Consider the following 25,006-nt stretch of genomic DNA (forward strand, 5'->3'; position numbering starts at 1 on the left):
CTAGAAGTACTGACATTCCATTTGAACTGCCCCATCTGGTTCCCAAGGAGAATATGGCTCTCCTTGTCAGAGCCTTGCTGAAATCAGAGCACCCAAGGATACCACAGCCCTCTGCCAATCTAAGAAGTGAGAGGGGTTAGCATGTGGCATGTTAGTCCTAGTAAACCCATGCAGCTTCTGAAGACCATCAGTTCCTTTAACATGTTTACCAGGTGATCTTTTAATAGACTATCCTAGCTTCTTAGCTGCAAGACGGCACATCTATGGGCAAAGGTCACAAACTGGTAGCCTGTTGGCCCTATCTGTCTGCAGATATCTTTAATTTAGCCCATGAGATACATTTTTTACATTTAAATAGCTATTCCCATTTGAAAAATAACAAAAGTTAACATAAAAATGTTGAAGATCTAGCACTTCTGGGCACGGCAACAGCCAGCTGATGCTCAGTAACAGCTGCCCTTTCAAGAGGGAGCCTGCCCTTTCCCGCTCCCTAGAGTCTCCAACTGCCCTACTTGACTCTTTTTAGTTATTTTCTGGTCTCCATAAACATTTAAGTTTACAATCTCTCTACATAACCCACTTTTTCCCCTTTTAGAGAATCATGACTGTGCTTAGCTGATTCCAGTCTCCTGACACACATCCCTCATTTTTCACTCCATTTTTCATTCATTTCACTCCATTTTTCAGCTCCTCCAGGATAACCGAAAATGGCCCAGTAATCTCATTTGCAAGGTCTCGCAGTTCCCTAAAATACAATGTTCCTGGGCAGGAGGTTTGAATCAGCTTTGGGCTCATTAACAGTCTCTTCACCAGTTTGGCCTTCATTGATCTTTTTTATGCTCCTGTTTGTTCTACCCTGTCCATTCATAAGGCCATTGTCCTTGACAGAGCAAACAAAGGCCAAGAGTTTTTAAACGGCTTTGAAAGCATTTACCCAAGGCATTTGCTTTTGCCATTTTTTTTTTTAACTCTTCAGTTTGCTCCAAACAGAATTTTGTGTCTTTTATGACGTACTGACCATTGTCCACAAGTCACAGTTTATCCCGAGCTTTTGCTTTTCTGACGTCATTTGCACAAATCTTCATCAACCTCTGTGCTCATTCTTTGGTTTCTAGTCATGTCCTTTGAATATCTGAGCTCACATAGAGAGTTGCTGTGAAGCCAGAGGATTCTTTCTATTCAGGAACCACTCTGTTTCTTCTTCATCAGGATTGTATGCAATTTCATAGACAAAATGTCCACACAGGGACCTTCCCAACTCTTGTGAGACATCTATCACTTTATAATTTCAAGCTAGCCAAATCTTTTCTCTAGATTTCTTTTTTCCCCTTGGTTAACACAAGCTCTTTCTCTCAATTTTCTCTCCTTTCTGATCACAATTAAATACAGAAGAGGGTCTCATCCCTTTATCTTCTCTTCTTCAAAAGAAGAGAAGCCTTGCATGACTTGTCAGACTCAGTGATGGAGCCTGAGGGTCTGTGAGGAGAGAGGTTCCAAGTACCAAGGTGGGGAGTTTTTACTTCAATCCACTCTGACCCCTCTATCCAGGCAGACATGTGTGGCCTGGAAAGAAGGGAACACTGAGTCAACTCAAAGAGCTTTCTGCAAAAATGGGTTGTGGGCTCCTCTAAGAGACTGAGACATGGAGAAAGGAAAGGATCAGCCAGCTGGAGTAGCAGTGGGCATCAAGTGATGATATATATATAAGAAGGGACAATCAAGATACAATAGACCTGCAATCTGGGTCAGGGATTCATTTCTTCCATCTGGCTGGAAGATCTACAGGATGCCCCGTGTCAATAATAACTTCTTTTCTTTTATACTCCTGCCTTTCTCAAGATTTGACTCAGAGCTCAATGCATCTCTGTTCAATGATTTGTCTTGTGATATGTGGCACTACCATGACTCTTCCGAAAATCTTCTCCTCTTCAACAAAGTGAACACCTCCATTGCCATATTCAGGTATGAGGATCCTCCCATCAAGTCTCTGAGACCCTAAAGCTATATCCCTTCTGGTATTAAAATATCAAAATTATTCTATTTCATAGTACTAAAAAGTCTTTCCAACCCCTTGCCCAGTCTTCACCTTTCATTCCCTGAGATTCCTCCCTTCAGTCTTACGCTTCTGGATAAGTAATAAACAGCTCTACAATTTTATCTGAATAGTCATAGGGACATCATGAGCTTGCCAGTCCTCATGTGATAATAGTTACTACCAATGATGATGACAGGTACCACTTACTAGGTAGCTACTATGTGCTGTTTACATGTATTCTCTCATATATGTATTTTCATCCTCACTTTATAGATGAAAAAACTGACACTCAGGAGCCTAAATAACTTTCTCAAAGTTCCAGAGCTATTAAGGAGCTGGGGTGGTATAACAGGGCCCAGATGACATCCTCTAAAGAGATGATTAAAGAAAGTTTAATGAAGGAACAATTTTAGGGTGTGAGCAGAGTTACAGAAAATCTGCAAGGGGTGATAAAGCAAACCATGGACAGAAATAGCAGAAAGCTTTCACTATCCTTGGGCATGAAGGGAAAGAAGGGTCAGTGGTTACTAGAACCTGAAGCGAAAGCTGTAGGAGAGGGACACCTGTCAGGAGCAGCCACAGCCAAACAGCAACCCAGCAAAGGGGGTGCTGGGATAATAAATATCCTGACCTCACTTCCCACCCTCAAATTACCTGTCAGAACCTCCCACTGGCTAAACCCAACAAGAAGCAAAAGAATAAACTTTGGGTCAGCCTCTCAGCACACAGAGCAAGGTGAAGGGTAGAAAGTGGGTCTGAAGGAAAATGGAGAACATCCATCAGAAGTGAGATTTGAACCCTGGTTTGTCTAACTCCAAAGCCCTTGATCTTTTCAAAATGCCATGACAACTGTATCTCAAACTAAGAGCTCATGATTTCTAATAGTAGATCTCCAAATCCAAATTCCATTCTCAGACATGTCTTAGGCAGTCATTCACCTTCCAGGTAACCCTACTTCTTCCAAGTTATTTTTGCAAATAATGACCTGAAGAAGCAGAGGAGAGAGCTGTGCCAGCACCCATAAGTTCTGCAGTGTCCTATTCAGCACAGAAGAATCCCTGGAGATACTTATGATAACATCTGCCCACACAAATGATTCATTAAGAGTGGGACTCTTATTCAACATAGTTTTGGAAGTTTTAGCCACAGCAATCAGAGAAGAAAAGGAAATAAAAGGAATCCAAATCGGAAAAGAAGAAGTAAAGCTGTCACTGTTTGCAGATGACATGATACTATACATAGAGAATCCTAAAGATGCTACCAGAAAACTACTAGAGCTAATCAATGAATTTGGTAAAGTAGCAGGATACAAAGTTAATGCACAGAAATCTCTGGCATTCCTATATACTAATGATGAAAAATCTGAAAGTGAAATCAAGAAAACACTCCCATTTACCATTGCAACAAAAAGAATAAAATATCTAGGAATAAACCTACCTAAGGAGACGAAAGACCTGTATGCAGAAAATTATAAGACACTGATGAAAGAAATTAAAGATGATACAAATAGATGGAGAGATATACCATGTTCTTGGATGGGAAGAATCAATATTGTGAAAATGACTCTACTACCCAAAGCAATCTACAGATTCAATGCAATCCCTATCAAACTACCACTGGCATTTTTCACAGAACTAGAACAAAAAATTTCGCAATTTGTATGGAAACACAAAAGACCCCGAATAGCCAAAGCAATCTTGAGAACGAAAAAAGGAGCTGGAGGAATCAGGCTCCCTGACTTCAGACTATACTACAAAGCTACAGTAATCAAGACAGTATGGTACTGGCACAAAAACAGAAAGATAGATCAATGGAACAGGATAGAAAGCCCAGAGATAAACCCATGCACATATGGACACCTTATCTTTGATAAAGGTGGCAGGAATGTACAGTGGAGAAAGGACAGCCTCTTCAATAAATGGTGCTGGGAAAACTGGACAGGTACATGTAAAAGTATGAGATTAGATCACTCCCTAACACCATACACAAAAATAAGCTCAAAATGGATTAAAGACCTAAATGTAAGGCCAGAAACTATCAAACTCTTAGAGGAAAACATAGGCAGAACACTCTATGACATAAATCACAGCAAGATCCTTTCTGACCCACCTCCTAGAGTAATGGAAATAAAAACAAAAATAAACAAATGGGACCTAATGAAACTTCAAAGCTTTTGCACAGCAAAGGAAACCATAATCAAGACCAAAAGACAACCCTCACAATGGGAGAAAATATTTGCAAATGAAGCAACTGACAAAGGATTAATCTCCAAAATTTACAAGCAGCTCATGCAGCTCAATAACAAAAAAACAAACAACCCAATCCAAAAATGGGCAGAAGACCTAAATAGACATTTCTCCAAAGAAGATATACAGAATGCCAACAAACACATGAAAGAATGCTCAACATCATTAATCATTAGAGAAATGCAAATCAAAACTACAATGAGATATCATCTCACACCAGTCAGAAAGGCCATCATCAAAAAATCTAGAAACAATAAATGCTGGAGAGGGTGTGGAGAAAAGGGAACACTCTTGCACTGCTGGTGGGAATGTGAATTGGTTCAGCCACTATGGAGAACAGTATGGAGGTTCCTTAAAAAACTACAAATAGAATTACCATATGACCCAGTAATCCCACTACTGGGCATATACCCTGAGAAAACCAAAATTCAAAAAGAGTCATGTACCAAAATGTTCATTGCAGCTCTATTTACAATAGCCCGGAGATGGAAACAACCTAAGCACCCATCATCGGATGAATGGATAAAGAAGATGTGGCACATATATACAATGGAATATTACTCAGCCTTAAAAAGAAATGAAATTGAGCTATTTGTAATGAGATGGATAGACCTAGAGTCTGTCATACAGAGTGAAGTAAGTCAGAAAGAAAAAGACAAATACCGTATGCTAACACATATATATGGAATTTAAGGGGAAAAAAAATGTCATGAAGAACCTAGGGGTAAGACAGGAATAAAGACGCAGACCTACTGGAGAACGGACTTGAGGATATGGGGAGGGGGAAGGGTGAGCTTTGACAGGGCGAGAGAGAGTCATGGACATATACACACTAACAAACGTAGTAAGGTAGATAGCTAGGGGGAAGCAGCCGCAAGGCACAGGGATATTAGCTCGGTGCTTTGTGACAGCCTGGAGGGGTGGGATAGGGAGAGTGGGAGGGAGGGAGACGCAAGAGGGAAGACATATGGGAACATATGTATATGTATAACTGATTCACTTTGTTATAAAGCAGAAACTAACACACCATTGTAAAGCAATTATACCCCAATAAAGATGTTTAAAAAAAAAAAAAAAAAGAGTGGGATATCTGAGCAGACTCTGCCACAGCCCAGACACATGCTTCAAGAAGTCAGTCCTCTTCTGATTGGAGGACTGGCACAACCCACAGTCCCTTAAAACCCTTTACTCTTTGATTTTCTCTTTGGTCTTTATTCTCCTACCCTGTCTACCTCTTTCTTAAGGAGGTACACCAACAGGCATTTCCCAAGCTCTTTCACATTCTCCTCAGTCAGGGAAATCAGTGACTGCTGGTTACTGAGTCATTGTGTAATCAACATGCCCTCATCCATGGATATCTTCTATGACTTTCCCAAAGATGAGGAAATAGTAATTATTGCTCAGTTCCTAAGACAAGAATTGGGCCACTTTTTCAAGCAGGCAATATCATTGCTTTAAAAAACGCCATGTGAAATACAACATAATTATGTATGCAGAAAATCCTAAGAAATCTATAAAAAAATCTTCTAGAGCTAATAAACAAATCTAGCAAGGTCATGGTTATAAGGAAAATATATAAAATCAATTGTAATTTTATAGACTATCAGTGAAAAATTAGAAAACAAAAAGAAACAGTATCACTTACAGTTGAAAACATGAAATAGGAATATATTTAATACATATATGCAAGACCTGTACATTGAAAACTACAAAATGTTGCTATGATAAATTGAGAATACCTAAATTGATATATATATATATGTTCATGAATTGCAAGTCTCAATATTGTTAAGGTATCAGTTTTCTCCAGATTGATTGTGGATTCAGTGTTATCCCTGTCAAAACCCCAGCAGTCTTTTTTTGCAGAAATTGACACACTGATTCTAAAATGTATGTGGAATTGCAAATGATCTAGAATATTCAAAACAATTTTGAAAAAGAAGTACAAAGTTGGAAGACTTACCCTACCTGAGTTCAAGACTTACTGTAAAACTATAGTAATCAAGACTGTGTGATACTGATGTAAGGATAGGAAAATGGATCAACGGACCAGATTAGACAGCTCACACATACATATTTTCAAAAAGGTGACAAGGTAATTCAATGAGGAAAGGGCAATCTTCAACAAATGTTGCAGGAATTACTGAATATCTATACAGGAAAAAAATGAACCTCAACCCTTACCTCGTATCATACCAAAAGTTAACTAGAAATAGATCACAGAACAAAACATAAGACTAAAACTATAAAACTCCTAGAGGAAAACATAAGAAAAAGCCTTTGAGGGCTTCTCTGGTGGTGCAGTGATTGAGAGTCTGCCTGCCAATGCAGGGGACACGGGTTCAAACCCTGGTCCGGGAAGATCCCACATGCCGTGGAGCAACTAGGCCCGTGTGCCAGGGCTGCTGAGCCTGCACTCTAGAGCCTGTGAGCCACAACTACTGAGCCCACGTGCTGCAACTACTGAAGCCCATGCGCCTAGAGCCCGTGTTCCACAGTGGGAGAGGCCACGACAATGAGAAGCCTACGCACCTCAATGAAGAGTGACCCCAGCTTGCCACAACTGGAGGGGGCCTGCACACAGCTGCGAGGACCTAACACAGCCAAAAATACATAAATAAATAAATAATGGTGTCATTCCAGAGGTTCCAAATTCAGATGCTCTAAAAAAACCAAAACAACAACAACAACAACAAAAAAAAACCTTTGAGACCTTGAAGTAGGCAATGATTTTTTTCAAGACAAAGGCTTGAAAACATAGAACAAAAAAACTAATAAATTTAACAGCAAGAGTCCTGAGGCTACTTCCCAGGTGGTTTAGCTTGGCACCTAGATAAGTCCCTCTGCTTATTTTTGCCCTGTGTTAACATGCATGTTGAATTGACCCTTGGCTGAAACTCCTGAGTTCTATATGGCTTGAGGAAAAGTGCTCCAGCCCAGCCTGCCAAAGCTCTCTGTGCTGGATTGGGTCTCAATCCCATCTAACAGTAAAATGTAAGTTTGCCTTTGTTCTTTATAAATGTATATCTTTGTAAATACATAAGAAAAAGAAGAGGCTGAGCTAAGACAAAATTTATGCTTTCCTGGGTCCTAGGCCAAAATAACATCTAACACCGTCAATGGTCCATGCTTAGTACACGCTTCAGGTACTGTTGCCAGGCTCTGTCTCATCTGGTTTAAGAGCCAGTGTCTTAAGTTAAATTAGAATCCTTAAACTTAATTAATTGGCTGCCACCTTTTTTTTACCCTGTCCTGGAGAAGGATAACTCTTTCCAAGAAGATGTGCCTTGCATAACCCTCACTGTCACCTTTGGAATACAGTATATCAGGATTGCTGTGGATATTGTCCCCATTACTGAACCTCAAGCCCCACTAAAGAACCCAGCCTGGGCTTATGAGGGCATGGACATTGATAAAGATATGTCTCTACTTAGAGGACTCAGAGATGTTTTAACTGCTTTAAACTCCCATAAGGTCTCTGAATCCCTGTCCTCAGGGTCAGGACAATGAGATGGGTCATAAAAATCTAAAGATAAAAGCAGTTGAGGCTAAAGACATCCTTTGAAGGAAGAGCACACATCGGTCGTCTCACAGCTATGAATCCCTTGACCCTACCTCTGGCTTTGTCCCTCATTAGCCCTGGACCTGTGGACTTGAGTCTTCATTCTTCTTCATGAACTCAGCAATTTCTGAGTTTCTGATCATGCTGAAACCTCCTCTCAGAACCTCAGGGCTCTAGAAATGTCTTTAGCATCAGAGGTGTTACTGTGGATGTAGTCCCAGGTGACCTGCTTTACCCAAACATTGGTTGCTATTCTGTTCTTTAATAAGAGCACAGAACTGAGGAAAGCTTTTGAGATTTTTGCAGCATCTCTGTCTCAAACTTTTCAGTTCAGCCCTTTTATGGCCCTTAGAGACACAAAATGTTCCTTAACTTCCAGATAATTACCCTCTGGTTAGGGAGAAACTGGAACAAGTCTCATAATTTTTTGAGCTAAGACCTGCCCTGTTGACAAGGTGGGTATGAGGATCAAAAAAGAAAGCGTAAACTACATGTGCAATAAATTCACACACATTCTGCACACAAGGAATATTACATAAAATGTGTCTTCCATTAGAGGATGCATTAATGAGATCCTCAGTCTGAAAACAAAGTACAAAAACTTAATTAGCAGAAACCTTACTTGAGTTCTAGATTTAAATTTAAAAAAATTACTTAAGCAGTGCACTGTCTTGATCTCCTTTATATATCATTAAAGATCGTATTTCAGCTACTTTTTTATGTGTTTGCCCTGTTTTCACTTACGCAAAATGTCCCTTTCGACCAGAACTCTGGACTACTCTTCTAGCCTAAGAGGACATTCTACACTTAATAGGTCTCAGAGATGGCATTGAAATGGGCCCTCTGCCTGTCCCTAGAGCCTTCTTGGACTTTACCATCAGCCTTTCTCTATAAGTACCCTATCTTCAATATAAAATTTAAGTCTTGTAGCTGATACATTGCAGATTTAACTCATGCTTAGCTTTCCACCCTCCTCTTCCTCATGCTACCCCTACCCAGCCTCACTTGTCTCATTTGTGTACATGTCAATCTGGATCTTAACATCATTGCAAAACCAGAAACTATATGTTTCCTTCATCTTGAGGAGGCCTCCAGCATTGTCTAGTTCAATGCTGTGCACACAATAAATCCAAATACACGTTTTAAAATAAATTGATTAATACACTAAGCTTCTCTCAAAAAATATATATATATATATTTCAATATATATATATCCTCGGGAGCTGGACATGACCAGCAAGGACAGTGGGACTCTGGGGTTTGGATGGATATGAAGTGTGAAATGGTCAACAGAGAAATGGGGTTACAAGAGACACTTTTGCCAAAAATTGGAAAGTTGTTAATATGGGCCCAATCTCTCCCAGAGGCACCGCTGGGAACCTGGGGATTACAGACCATTAAGCCTCACCTCGGTATCAGGAAAACAGATGAAGAGTTTAGAGAAAGACAGAATAGTACAACACAGATAAGGTGGATGTGACACTAGGTCTCAGCATGGCTTTCCCTGGGGAGCCTGAGCCTCTATAACCAGGCTGAGTTCTTTGATAAGGAGAACGAAGGAACAGACTGTTCAACAAGGTTGTACGAGGATCAGATTTGCTCATGTTTTCAGCCAGTTTGGGTGGGGAGTAGAACACAGACACTCTAGGAAGAAGAGACAGAAGAGTTTGCATGGGATCCTGCCTGGATTCAAACATCTTTTTAGCAGCAAACAAATGTGATTAACCTGGGTGGCACAGCAGTGAGCTGGAAAGTCCTAAGCAGTCACTTCCAGCCAGGTTTTCTACAGCAGGTGTTTCTGTTGGTGAATCCTACATTCCTACTGATTGTACTTAAAAAAAATCAGATATGGATTCTTTTGAAATAGGAACAAATAGTCCAATGAAGTATACTTAACTATTGATCACAGGGTGCTAGGGAGTTATTATACCCAAATGCCTATTAGCTCTTTCTTCCTTGATAGATTTACCAGCACCTACAACACCTAAGACCAATGCTAAATTACAGACCCTCCCGAACCCACTCCCCTGCCTATGTTTCCTGTGTCCTCCCAGTCACAAAGGTGTGAAACACAGGAGCCATCTTTAACAACTCTCTTTTGCCAGTTCTATCCCAGTAACATCCTTCTTCTCCATCCCCATTACCACTGCCCTAGGTCAGACTTCATCAGGTCTCACTGGATTAAAATGATAGCTTCCTAGCTGGTTCTTCTGCCTCCTGATATTTCCCTTTAATCTCCCTCTATACACTTCTTCCAGATCAATCTTCAAAAAGCACATCTGTCATTGTGTCACAACACACTCCTTCTCAAAACCTTCAAAGTCTCCCCATTGTCTTAACAAAATCTAAACTTTGTAACCTGGAATTCGAGATTGGCATAATCTGGGCCTAACATACCTATTTAATATTTTGTTATTCCCCTGTATTTTCACTTTCCCTCAAATAAATTTAACTTTAATTAAAATAATATCTACTATTTATTGAATATAGACATGGTTTTCTCCCTCCCTCTCTCTCTCTCTTTCAACCACTCTATGAGATGCCTTATGATTGATCCCCATGGGACATATGAGGAAACTGAAGTCCGAACAGATAAAATAACCTGCTAAAGGCTGTCTGATTGGTAGGTGGCAGAGCCAGGTCACTACCTCCAAAGCCCAGGTTTGGGGTTCTGCCTGTCCCCCATAGAACTTACCCCTTTTCTGGGAGCACCTGCACTGCCCCCTCTTCCTCATGAAGGTGAAATGTTTATATTCCTCTTGGCTGATGCTTTTACTTCCTTGAAGTTTTTTGTTGCACAACCTGGAACTAAGAGTTTTTCAGCTCCAATTTTCTATAAAGGATTTGACCCATTAGAACAGATCACTCCTAATGATTGCTTTGTCATTTATTTTTAGTTCCATTTATCTGAATTGGGAGTTGTTCTTGCAGAGTGGAACAGTTTTTCCTTCTCTTTTGCTAAGCAATAAAGAAAGAATTGGATAAACGACATGTATTCACTTAAGGTAAGTCAGGTTGGTGTGTGAAATCTCATCTGAATCATCCCTTCTCCATGGCCTGATTTTCACAGAGAATTGAGAAGCATGTAAAGAGTTGGAAGAGTTGGGCAGAAGGCACAGTCTGAAGGCACAGAGGAAAGAAGATGTGATGCTGTTAAGTTCTTAAGATTGTCAGGAGATTCATGACCTGCTAATGTTGAAGCTAAATTAGTGCTCTTGTCAAGCTTAAGTAATATTAGCTGATTATTTTCGTAAGTCCAATTCTAGTACCTCTAGGCACATTGAAAAGGTTTTTAAAGAGATAATCCCCTCACTGTTCTTTGCAGACTACCACACTGACATAAAAATGCTTATGTAGATTTTTGAATGAATATGAAATCTTGTTAACATTTGTACAGGATCCATAATGTTGTGTTAGATCTTTTCTTCACTATGTATTTCTGCAAATTATATGTATCAATAATAAAGCATTTTCATAGTACTTTGTAGTTTACAAAGAAAATTTATGTTATCTCATTTGATTTTTAATTTTTCCTTGAAAGGTAAGTAGAATAATTATAGATAAGGAAGCGTGACAGACAGGGAAGGAGACTTATCTATGCAACAGGGATAATGCATGGAAAAGAAAGGATTTGATCCCTGGTTCTTAATTCCAAATTCAAAGCTCTTCCCAAGCACCTTCTAGACACCTGGCACTTGACTGGTCAAGAGGGACAGAAGGCTGAATGAGACCTCAAGAAGCTTACAATACAGTGGACGGATGGGCAGAGAAGCCAGTGTAAAGCAATCTGAGAAGATATAATACATAGGGTGTTATGGAAGCTCTGAGGAAAGGCTCATATATCAGTCAACTGGCTTGTGGAGGACTTGTGAGCTGAGTCTTAAAGAATGAGTGGGATTCAGCCAAGCAAAGGATAGGCAAAAAATGATAGGAATTCCAGGCAAGGGAAGAACACAAGCAAAGGCACCGAGGCCTGCATGGTTGGGGTGGTGTCAGGTGTGGACTCTGTGCAGTTAATTGCTGCAGAAGCAAAAACGATCAGGCAGGGAGGCCTGATCAGTGAGGCCAAAGACATCTGCAGATATTAGATCATGGGAGCTCTTGTACGGGAAGAGCCTGGACATGTTTCTATAGACACCAGGGAATTTTTTAAATGTTTTAAGCATGGGCTTGGCCTGGTCAGATTTATATTTCATTAGATTGTGTTGACTATGGGATGAGGGTATACAGGAAGTAAATAGAAATGAAAGCAGGGAGCCTTGTACGAAGGCCATTGCAGCAGTCCAGGAGAAGAGAGATGAAGCCTGACTTAATTGGGCAGGATTTGACCAATGATATCATGTGGCTGGCAAAGGAGAAAGAGAAGTTGAGGGAGACTTATAGGTATCAATAGAAGTAATGCAGGTAGAAGAGCTCACCTTGGGAGAGTGTGAAACAGTGGGCAACTCTCGTGACTTCCAATATGTGAAAGGAAGAGAAACCTACAAAGAAGCAGGGACAGAATTGCCATATACTAGGAAAACCAGAAGGATGATACAAGGGAATTCAGAGTTTCAAGAAAGAAAAAAATGATTAATAATATCAAATAGTAGAAAGAGATTCAGTGAGGTAAAAACTAAAAAACATCTATTGGATTTGGCAATTAGGAAGTTATTATTGATTTCAGGGACAGCTGTTTCAGGGGAGCAACTGGGCAAGAAGCCAGACGGCAGCAGGTTAAGGAGTGAATGAGAGGTAGGAAACTGGAGGCAGTGAGTGCAGGCAAGCTTTTTGAGATATTTGGATAAGATGCTACCCAGTTAGAGGTGAACATGGGGTAAAGGCATTTATGTTTTGGTGAGGTTTTTTGTTCTGTTTAGTTTGTTTCTTTTTTAGGATTGGAAAAACTTGACCATTTTCATATTCTGAGGAAAAAGATTTCATGGAAAGGAATAAGAGGTGGTGACTAGTAAAAAATGTATAAGAGGAGAAAGTGGCATCAAGAATACACATCCTTTGAGGCTGAGGAAGGAAGAGGCAATAAATGGTAAGCTACTGAAAGTTGAGAGAGATCATACCTGAGGGATCAATTTTCTCAGTGGAGTAAGAGACATGATATTCTGCTAGAAATGTAGGGTGCGGGGCATCATGTATGGAACTCAAGGAGAGTGGTAAATGTTCAGAGAGTTACTGAGAAGAAAAGGGTGAGTAATCATGGACTCCCAAGAAGAAGAAAGCAGAAATAAATGTTGGGAGAGAGCCAACTGATGGGGAAAAAATGGAGGGATCAAGAGCCTAGAGGAGGCAAAGGCATGGCATGAGGCTACCAGAAGGGAGTTGAAGACTTCAAAGGGGAAGCCCTTCTTGGTGATGGTCCTTGAGTGACTGAAGTTGAGGCAAGGTAATGGTCTCTGGAAATGGGAGTTCCAGAGTTATCAGACTAGGATGTTGAATAGTGCAATTCTTGTCACTGAAATCTCCTAGGATGGTGACGGCAATTGTTGAGATGGAGAGAAAGATCATGAATCTGGTGCCAAAGTCTTCAATAAATGAACAACAGTGACTGGGAGGCTAGTAGAGGACAGTGATACAGAAGAGAGAGTGTCACTGGCAAAGCTCCTTAACAATTCCTGAGAAATAAAAATAGAACCTGGGTAATAAAATAAAGTCTAGGGGGTGGAGTCAAGATGGCGGTGTGGGAAGACGCAGAGTTTGCATCTCCCCACAACTAGGGCACCTGCCGGATACTGGTGGGGGACCTCGACACCCAAGGAGACGGGAAGAACCCCCAAGCGAACCGGTAGGACGTGGGGGGACTGAAGGGGGAGGAGAAGTGGAAGCTGGACAGGACTGGCAGCCGTGAGGAGTGGCTGAGAGGGAGAAGGGGTTCCCTCGCCTGGAGGGACCCCCAGGGGCTTGGATCAGGGTGGAGCGCACCCAGTGTTTTCCCTGACCAATTAGGCAGGGAAGTCTGACCAGCCCTCGGGCCAGGTCCTATGCCCTCAGAGGTCCCCTCCAGGCTGGGATGGTCGAGGGGGTGTAGGAGGGAGGCCCAAGAGAGAACAGGAGAGGCAGGCCGGAGGGGCCCTCCTGGACTGCAGGAGTGTGAGAGGAGGGCATTTGCCCCGCCCACTCAAGCACAGGAAGCCTGCTGGGCTCCCAGGTGGGGTCCCCCACCCTCTGATACCAGAGGTGGGAGGTATGCCTGGGCTCCTTCTGTTCTGTTTAGTCTAAGGCCCACCCCTCACACTCCCCAGGGTCTTTTCCAGCCCTGTGGGTCCTAAGCATAGGTCCCGCCCACCATTCAAACCTCACCCCTGCTTAACCCCCACCCTCCACAGCCAAGGCCTTTTCCACCTTTTTTTTTTTCTCTCCTCTTTTTCACTGTTGTGGTTCTGTTTTACCTTCCAGTTGTTGTTTCATCTATATTTTTATTTTTACATTTTTTCTAACATATCTGTTAGTTTCCTAGTCTAATTTTATTTTTTACTTTGTTATTCTCCTTTTTTTCTCTTTCTTTTCTTTTTTTTGCCGCTCCACACGGCTTGCAGGATCTTGGTTCATGAGCCAGGGGGTGGGCTGAAGCTCTTGCGGTGGGAGCTCCAACTCCAAACCACTGGAATAACAGAGAACCTCAGATCCCAGGGAATATTCATCAGAGGTCTCCCAGAGGTCCTCATCTCAGCGCCAAGACCCAGCTCTACCCAACAGCCTACAAACTCCAGTATTGGAAGCCTCAGGCCAAACGACCAGTAAGATAGGAACACAATCCCACTCATTAAAAGAAAAGGAAAAAAATCAATGAGATGGCAAAAAAAATATGTCACGGATGAAGCAGCAAGGTAAAAACCTACAAGACCAAATAAATGAAAAGGAAAGAGGCAATCTACCTGAAAAAGAATTTGGAGTAATTATAGTAAAGATGATCCAGAATCTCAGAAACAGAATGGAGGCATGGATTGAGAAAATACAAGAAATGTCCAACAAAGATCTAGAAGAACTAAAGAACAAAAAAACAGAGATGAACAACACAATAACTGAAATGAAAAATACACTAGAAGGAATCAATAACAGAATAACTGAGGCAGAAGAATGAATAAGTGAGCTGGAAGACAAACTGGTGGAAATAACTGCTGAGGAGCAGAATAAAGAAAAAAGAATGAAAAGAACTGAGGACAATCTCAGAGACCTCTGGGACAACACTAAATGCACAAACATTCGAATTATAGGGGTCCCAGAAGAAGAAGAGAAAAAGAAAGGGTCTGAGAAAATATTTGAAGAGATTATAGCTGAAAACTTCCCTAACATGGGAAAGGATATAGTCACCCAAGTCCAAGAGGCAGAGAGAATCCCATACAGGATAAACCCTGGGAGAAACACACCAAGACACATATTAATCAAACTAACAAAAATTAAATTCAAAGAAAAAGCATTACAAGCAGCAAGGGAAAAACAAAAAATAACATAAAAGGAATCCCCATAAGGTGATCAGCTGATTTTTCAGCAGAAACTCTGCAGGCCAGAAGGGAGTAGCAGGATATACTTAAAGTGATGAAAGAGGAAAACGTACAAGCAAGATTACTCTACCCAGCAAGGATCTCATTCAGATTCAACAGAGAAATCAAAAGCTTTTCAGACAAGCAAAAGCTAAGAGAATTCAGCACCACCAAAATCAGCTTTACAACAAATGCAAAAGAAACTTCTCTAGGTGGGAAATACAAGAGAAGAAAAAGACCCAGAAAAACAAACCCAAAACAATTAAGAAAATGGTAATAGGAACATACATATTGATAATAATCTTCAATATAAATGGATTAAATGCCCCAACCAAAAGACACAGTCTGGCTGAATGGATACAAAAACAAGACCCATATATATGCTGTCTACAAGAGACCCACTGCAGACCTAGGGACACATACAGACTGAAAGTGAAGGGATGGAAAAAGATATTCCATGCAAATGAAAATCAAAAGAAAGCTGGAGTAGCAATACTCGTATCAGATAAAATAGACTTTAAAATAAAGACTGTTACAAGAGATACAGATGGACACTACATAATGATCAAGGGATCAATCCAAGAAGAAGAAATAACAATTATAAATGTTTATGCATCCAAGATAGGAACACCTCAATACATATGGCAAATGCTAACAACCATGAAAGGGGAAATCGACAGTAACACAATAATAGTAGGGGACTTTAACACTCCACTTATTGACCACCCCACACCAACTGACAGATCATCCAAACAGAAAATAAATAAGGAAACACAGCTTTAAATGACACAATAGACCAGATAGATTTAACTGATATTTATAGAACATTCTACCCGAAAGTGGCAGAATACACTTTCTTCTCAAGCGCACACGGAACATTCTCCAGGATAGATCACATCTTGAGTCACAAAGCAAGCCTCAGGAAATTTAAGAAAATTGAAATCATATCAAGCATCTTTTCTGACCACAACGCTATGAGATTGGAAATTAATTACAGGAAAAAAACTGTAAAAACCATAAATACATGAAGGCTAAACAGTGCACTAATAAATAAACAAGAGATCACTGAAGAAATCAAAGAAGAAATTAAAAAAATACATTGAAACAAGTGACAATGAAAACACAAAGACCCAAAAACTATGGGATGCAGCAAAAACAGTTCTAAGAGGGAAGTTTATAGCAATTCAATCTCAGCTCAAGAAACAAGAAAAATCTCAAATAAACAATCTAACCCTAAACATAAAGCAACTAGAGAAAGAAGAACAAAGAAAACCCAAAGTCAGTAGTAGGAAAGAAATCATAAGGATCAGAGCAGAAATAATTGAAATAGAAACAAAGAAAGCAATAGCAAAGATCCATAAAACTAAAAGCTGGTTCTTTGAGAAGATAAACAAAATTGATAAACCCTTAGCCAGACTCATCAAGAAAAAAAGGGAGATTATGCAAATCAGTAAAATGAGAAATGAAAAAGGAGAGATCACAACTGACACCACAGAAATACAAAGGATTATAAGAGACTACTACAAACAACTATATGCCAATAAAATGGACAACCTGGAAGAAATGGACAAATTCTTGGAAAGGTACAAGTTTCCAAGACTGAACCAGGAAGAATTAGAAAATATAAACAGACCTATCACAGGTAATGAAATTGAAACTGTAATTAAAAATCTTCCAACAAACAAAAGTCCAGGACCAGATGGCTTCACAGGAAAATTCTATCAAATATTTAAAGAAGAGCTAACACAGATCCTTCCCATACTCTTCCAAAAAATTACAGAGGGAGGAACACTCTCAAATTCATTCTACAAAGCCACCATCACCCTGATACCAAAACCAGAAAAAGATATCACAAAAAAACAAAATTATAGACCAATATCACTGATGAACATAGATGCAAAAATCCTGAACAAAATACTAGCAAACAGAACCCAACAACATATTAAAAGGCTCAGACACCATGATCAAGCAGGATTTATCCCAGGGATGCAAGGATTCTGCAATATATGCAAATCAATCAATGTGATATATCATATTAACAAATTGAATAATAAAAGCCATATGATTATCTCAGTGGATGCAGAAACCACTTTTGACAAAATTCAACACCCATTTATGATAAAAACTCTCCAGAAAATGGGCATAGAGGGAACCTACTTCAACATAATAAAGGTGATATACTGACAAACCCACAGCAAATATACTCAATGGTGAAAAACTGAAATCATTTCCACTAAGATCAGGAACAAGACAAGGATGTCCACTCTTTTTTTTTGCGGTACGCGGGCCTCTCACTGTTGTGGCCTCTCCCGTTGCGGAGCACAGTCTCCTGACGCGCAGGCTCAGCGGCCATGGCTCACGGGCCTAGCTGCTCTGCAGCATGTGGGATCTTCCCGGACCAGGGCACGAACCCGCGTCCCCTGAATCGGCAGGCAGACTCTCAACCACTGCGCCACCAGGGAAACCCAGGATGTCCACTCTTGCCGCACTTATTCAACATAGTTTTGGAAGTCCCAGCCATGGCAATCAGAGAAGTAAAAGAAATAAAAGGAATACAAATTGGAAAAGAAGAAGTAAAACTGTCACTGTCTGCAAAGGACATGATACTATACATAGAAAATCCTAAAGATGCCACCAGAAAACTACTAGAACTAATCAGTGAATTTGGTAAGGTTGCAGGGTACAAAATTAATTCACAGAAATCTCTGATATTCCTATACACAAAAAAGAAAAATCAGAAAGAGAAATTAAAGAAACAATCCCATTTACCATTGCAACAAAAAGAATAAAATGCCTAGGAATAAACCTACATAAGGAGGCCAAAGACTTGTACTCAGAAAACTATAGAACACTGATGAAAGAAATTAAAGATGACATAAACACATGGAGAAATATACCATGTTCTTGGATTGGAAGAATCAATATTGTGAAAATGACTATACTACCCAAAGCAATCTACAGATTCAATGCAATCCCTATCAAACTACCAATGGCATTCTTCACAGAATTAGAACAAAAAATTTTACAATTTGTATGGAAACACAAAATACCCAGAATAACCAAAGCAATCTTGAGAAAGAAAAATGGAGCTGGAGGAATCAGGCTCCCTGACTTCAAACTATACTACAAACCTGCAGTAATCAAGACAGTATGGTACTGGCACAAAAACAGAAATATAGATCAGTGGTACAGGATAGAAATCCCAGAGATAAACCCATGCACATACGGTCACTTAATTTATGACAAAGGAGGCAAGAAGATACAATGGAGAAAAGACAGCCTCTTCAATAAGTGGTGCTGGGAAAACTGGACAGCTACATGTAAAAGAATGAAATTAGAACACTTCCTAACACCATACAGAAAAGTAAACTCCAAATGGATTAAAGACCTAAATGTAAGGCCAGACACTATAAAATTCTTAGAGGAAAACATAGGAAAAACACTCTTTGACATAAACCACAGCAAGATCTTTTTTGACCTACCTCCTAGAGAAATGGAAATAAAAACAAAAATAAACAAATGGGACCTAATGAAACTTAAAAGCTTTTGCACAGCAAAGGAAACTGTAAACAAGATGAATAGACAACCCTCAGAATGGGAGAAAATTTTTGCAAATGAAACAACAGACAAAGGATTAGTCTCCAAAATATACAAACAGCTCATGCAGCCCAATATCAAAAAACCAAACAATTCAATTTAAAAATGGGTGGAAAACCTAAACAGACATTTCACCAAAGAAGACATACAGATGGCCAAGAGGTGCATGAAAAGATGCTCAACATCACTAATCATTAGAGAAATGCAAATCAAACCTACAATGAAGTATCACTTCACACCAGTCAGAAGGGCCATTATCAAAAAATTTAGAAACCATGAGTGCTGGAAAGGGTGTGGTGAAAAGGGAACCCTCCTGCACAGTTGGTGGGAATGTAAATTGAAACAGTCACTATGGAGAACAGTATGGAGGTTCCTTAAAAAACTAAAAATAGAACTTCCATATGACCCAGCAATCCCACTACTGGGCATATACCCTGAGAAAACCATAATTCAAAAAGAGACATGCACCACAATGTTCACTGCAGCACTATTTACAATAGCCAGGACATGGAAGCAACCTAAGTGTCCATCGACAGATGAATGGATAAAGAAGATGTGGCACATATATACAATGGAGTATTACTCAGCCATAAAAAGAAACAAAATTGAGTTATTTGTAGTGAGGTGGATGGACCTACAGACTGTCATACGGAGTATGTAAGTAAGTCAGAAAGAGAAAAACAAATACTGTATGCTAATACATATATATGGAATCTAAAAAAAAAAAAAGGTTCTGAAGAACCTAGGGGCAAGACGGGAATAAAGACGCAGACGTAGAGAATGGACTTGAGGACACGGGGAGGGGGAAGGATAAGCTGGGGCAAAGTGAGAGAGTGGCACTGACATATATACACTACCAAATGTAAAACAGATAGCTAGTGGGAAGCAGCCGCATAGCACAGGGAAATCACCTCGGTGCTTTTTGACGACCTAGAGGGGTGGGATAGGGAGGGTGGGAGGGAGGGAGACACAAGAGGGAAGAGATATGGGGATATATGCATGCTTATGGCTGACTCACTTTGTTGTACAACAGAAACTAACACAATATTGTGAAGCAATTATACTTCTGTAAAGATTTAAAAAATAATAATAAAGTTTAAAATAATAATAAAGTCTAACATTTTTTTTACCTTTGTGTCCACTTCCACTTGCTCACAGGGTCCTTGGTGCAGAGGCCTTGCACCAGGCACTTCCCACCAGAGTTAGCAGTGTGAGACGGCTGTGCGTTCACCTCAGCTCCGGCTGCGAGCAGAGACGCTGCAGAGGAAGCTCAATTCAAGATGGCGGCGGCAGGCCGTGTGCAGAGACGCTGCACAGGACGTCAATTCAAGATGGCGGCGGCGGGCCGTGCGCAGAGACGCTGCACCCGGCACTGCGATCTGGAGCCTAAGCAGCACAGCTGTGCCTGCCCCAGTGGACTCCGCCCCCTCCCCGCTATCAAGAACCCTATAAAGCCTACCTGCTGACTGCCTGTCAGGGGGAGTTTGTACTCTAGAGCATGAGCTTGCAACTCTCTATTCTTTCATCAAAGAATTAAACGTTCGTTTGCTTCTGAACCAAACTCCGTCTCCTTCTATTGGTTTGAACGACACCAGGCAGGAGGACTCTTGTTGGGGCCCAACTGGAAAGGGCCAGTAACAATAGTGGGTTATATAGCCAAATAGAATGAAACAAAATAAACTGCAGTTTTCACTAGAGTGAAAGTGTAATGTCTATAAATGTAAGAAAAAATCCGGGAGTGTGTCAACCCCCTTCCCAGTTTCATAGGGCGTGAAAAATGGAAGAATGAGTAGCTTCCCCTGGGGAAATCCGCAGAGGGCAATCCAGATCTCAGCAAATGAGGGGGGTGGATGGGGAGCAGTCCACCGGGAAGCAAGGACCCAGGGCACAGAGGAGAGAAGTGGGACGTCAACAGTGAGAGGAAGATTGGATCATTCAAGTAATTAGAGGGACACCAACAGGAGAAAAGGAGAGTCAGGTGTGGCCTTTCATCCTGTGATAGAGAATTGCAGAGATGAGAAGCCTGCTTAGAAGATATTCCCCCACCCCACCCCCCATCAAATATTCTAACTGTGGCCCAGACTGGGTGAGCATCTCAGGTAGTGTCTGCCTAGTCTCAGGGAGCCCATGAGGACTGCTAAATGTTTGCAAACAGATTTCCAGAGCTTTCCTCTTGTCTCCTAATACTTGGAGGGAAAAAAAAAAAAGTATTCTTAACTCATCCCACATTAATGTTTTATCCAGAATAAATTTTGCAATTAAAAAAATCAACTCTCAATCTTTTTAAATATGTTCAGTTAAAATGTGCAAAACAACTATTATCTTCTTCTTCTAAAGAGAAACAGAGAAGCCTTTACATCTGCTTTTTCATATTTCACAGGAGAAAAAAAATGGAGCAAATGATGTGATTGAAGCCAAGGTTGTCTATAAAGTGTGAAAGCATTTCCTTTCCTTCCCAGGAGCTAGGGCTAACTCTAGGAGGGAGAGGAAATTAGCATGAAAGTTTTACTTAAATTACAAGATGGGTGGAGACCTTGCCCAAAGACGCTATCTCCCTGTCTCCTGTGACAGACAATGAATGGCTTTCAAGACCAAGGGCATTCTCTTTATTATGTAAATAGTTTCCAAGAAGCTCATAATCTGTTCTATTGGAATAAGTGTGATGGTGCTGAAAGCATGCTGACCCAGGAGTTTAGGGGGTCTGCTGGGTCTGTCTTCACTCCACTACCTACGCATTGTGTAACTTTCAGTTAGACCCTGTTTCCTCATTTTCAAAAAAAAAAAAAAAATCAGAACCTATGCCACAGAGTTGCTATGAGGATTAAATAAGATGATGATAGGAAAATTGCTTTGTAAGATGGAAAGCACCAGATGCATATTTGTCTATACTAGGGTGGGCTGGAACTAATGCTTCTGCATCTATTGTCTAACTCTTGGCCAAAGGAGTGAGCAGAATGCAGTGGGGTAGAAACTTTGGGCAGGCAGGATCCTGAATGCTTTTTGAATCACACCGACGGGAACCATTCCTTTATCTGCCTATAACTGCCCTGATTCATCCATTTGAAAAATTTTCAGAGTAAGAGTAAGAAAATACACAGTTGTTACAATTTTCTTCACAATCTAGTCAAGAAACAATAGAGCTTTTTTTCTTAATCACATTAAAGGTTCATATACATAATTCAAAGGTCATCAGAGCTGTTTCTGCCAGAAACACATACCAATATTACATATATGTATTTATACATACACGTATAAGTATATATACACAGATACATATGTAAATATACACATATGCATACATATACAATTATATGATTATATATTATAATTCCTTATATTTAATTCCTGCTGTACATCTCCATCTGGATGCCCACCAGTTCCTTAAACTCAAAGCCCAAAGTGGAGAATGAAACTTAGTGGTTTAAGACAATGTATTCTTCCTCACAGCTCTGTGGCTTGTCTGGATGGCTCTTCCCGCCTGGGATTATTCATGTGGCCGTGCTCAGCTGGCAGATCTGCTGCGGGCTGGGCTCAGCAGTTGCTGTTGACTGGAGGCCTCCCTTTCCCTCCACAGGGCCTTGGGCTTTCTGATGTGTCTCAAGACACAAGAAGAAGCATTGCAAGAGTGTGAAAGCCTAGACTCTGAAGCCATACAGTGTCACTTCAGCTGCATTCTACAGGTCAAAGCAAGTCACAGGGCCAGCCCAGGTCCAAGAGAGAGAGGAAACAGGCTCCACCTGATGAGAGAAGCAGCAAGTCTCACTGCAAAAGGCACACAAAATGGGAGATGTTGCAGCCATCTTTGGAAATAATTTGCCACATCTGATTCCAGACTTCTTCTTTCCATCCTTCCTGTTCATTAAACTTATAATTACTAAGCACCTGCTATGAGCCAAGCCCTCTTCTAGGTGCCAGGGATGCACTCATGAATGAGACACATGAGACCCCTACCCAGGCAGAACTTAAATTCTAGTGGAACTAAGCTAATAGATGAAGGAGCTCATTTTAGCTTGGGATAAAGGGTGAGGTGAATAAGGACTGAGGTGGGAGATGAGCAGGGCAGAGAGACTGCCTTAGATTGGCCATCAAAGAAGCCCCTTGAAAGAGAGGACATTTGAGCTAAACTTGGGCACAGAGACCCACAAGTACAAAAGCCCTGAGGCAGGAGCAGATTTGGGCATGGCTGCAGCATAGTGAGCTGGGGGAGAATGGCAAAGCGTGTTTTCTTTATTAGCCACAGACAAAACTGGGCATCAAACTTGCAAGCTAGAAATGTCAATGTCATCCTCAATTCCTCTCTCTCTCTCTTATCCCCAGATTCACTGGGGCCGAAATCCAGGTGATTCTTCTAAAACCTCTCAGGTGGGTCTCTTCCTTTCCATCTCTATTATCACTCTTCTTGGTCTCTTTCACCTGGATCTGGGATTCACTCTCTTGCCTGCCTCTGTTCTCTTCCCACTTTAATCCAGTCTTCAAAAAGCTGCCTGAATGATCACTTGAAGATATAGCTCAGATACAGCTCAAAAACCCTCAGTGGCTCCCCACTGCCACTGGATGAAGCCCAAACCTCTTCACTTCTCTTTGGAAGTCTACATAATATGGCCCCCTGTTTACTTTTTGAGCATGTCTCCCCACTCTGTGTCTAGACTCTGTTGTGAGAGGGCCGTTCTTTTGAGGTTGAAGTATTGCTCCTCTCCCAAAATGCAAGTGAAATGAGAACTGAAGCCATAATCTGCCATTGATCTTTCAGCATGCATTAGGAAAGCAGATGTTTCTAAAGCCAGCTCCTCTAGACAGCAGAAAATTGGACCAGAAAGGAATCAAAGTGAAGAGGGAGGAGGGAAGAGATAGGCTCAGTGCTAGCAGTAAGGATCAAGTTTAAGTCTGGACCTGAAGTGAGTAGCTCTTGGGGACAAGTACATGAATAGTGGGGGTGAAGGAAAGATCTAGAGTCATTGACAGAAAGTGGAATGGTAATTCACATATCATTCATCATTCACGGAAGGCCAGAGCTGAAAATGACCTTGGAGGTCCTCAAGTCCCACCCCTTACCACACAGAGGAGGGTAACCAACCCAGAAAGGGAAAGTGTGTTGCGCTTGGTCCCACAGGTAGTCCGTAGGAGATCCAGCCTGGCCCTCAGCCCCCAGACTCCCAGGCTGTGCTGCCTCATCTCACTTCCCTCTAATCCATCCTCCCACCCTTCCTAGGGTGGAATGACCTCATGGAGTCAGGCCCAGAAACAGGGAGCCTGATGTTGCTGTAGAATGTAACAAAAAGCCAAGGGGAGGAGGGTTTTCTCCAGCCATTGGGGTTATACTTTCCCTGGCTTACAATGGAAGCACCCAGGTCCAAAGCGTCTGGGTCAGAGACAGAGGCTCCTTATCTTTGGCTGTGCTGATGTGACACATCAAGAAGCTGACAGGAAAACAACCAAGTCCATTTATTTGACTGCCATGATAAGTGAACTGGATCAGCTGCGCAGCCGGGCCAAGGAATTGCTTGGAAAGATGTCATTAGAGTGACCAAGAGAAAAAAATCACCCCTGGCAGTCAACCTAGTGGCCTCTTACAGCTAAAAATAGCCATAGCATCATAATCTTTCTAAAGTGGTTTCACATCCATTATATCAAATTCACCACCCAACACGTCTGTGGGTAGGTACTATTTTCACTATTTAAGGATGAGGAAATGAGAAACAGAGGGCACACTCAAGGTCACATGAGCTCGTAAATAGAAGAGTTGGAATTTGGGCACAGGTCTTATGATTTCAAATCCACATGACTAATATTATTTAACCTTAAAAAGGAATGAAATTCTGACACAGGTTACAACATGGATGAACCTTGAAGACATTATACTAAGGGAAATAAGCCAGACACAAAAGGACAAAAATACTGTATGATCCCACTTATAGGAGTTACCTTGAGCAGTCAAATTCATAGAGACAGAAAGTAATGTCGTGGCTGCCAGGGGTTGGGAGGAGGAGGGGAATAACTATTGTTTAAGGGGTACAGAGTTTCAGTTGGGAATATGAAGAAGTCCCAGGGATGGATAGTGGTTAAAATGGTAAATTTTATGTGTATACTTTAC

Source organism: Delphinapterus leucas, chromosome 6, assembly GCF_059928025.1.
Source record: "Delphinapterus leucas isolate spDelLeu-1000000601 "Yukka" chromosome 6, BTC_Dleu_Yukka2, whole genome shotgun sequence".
In the NCBI taxonomy this organism is placed as follows: domain Eukaryota; kingdom Metazoa; phylum Chordata; class Mammalia; order Artiodactyla; family Monodontidae; genus Delphinapterus; species Delphinapterus leucas.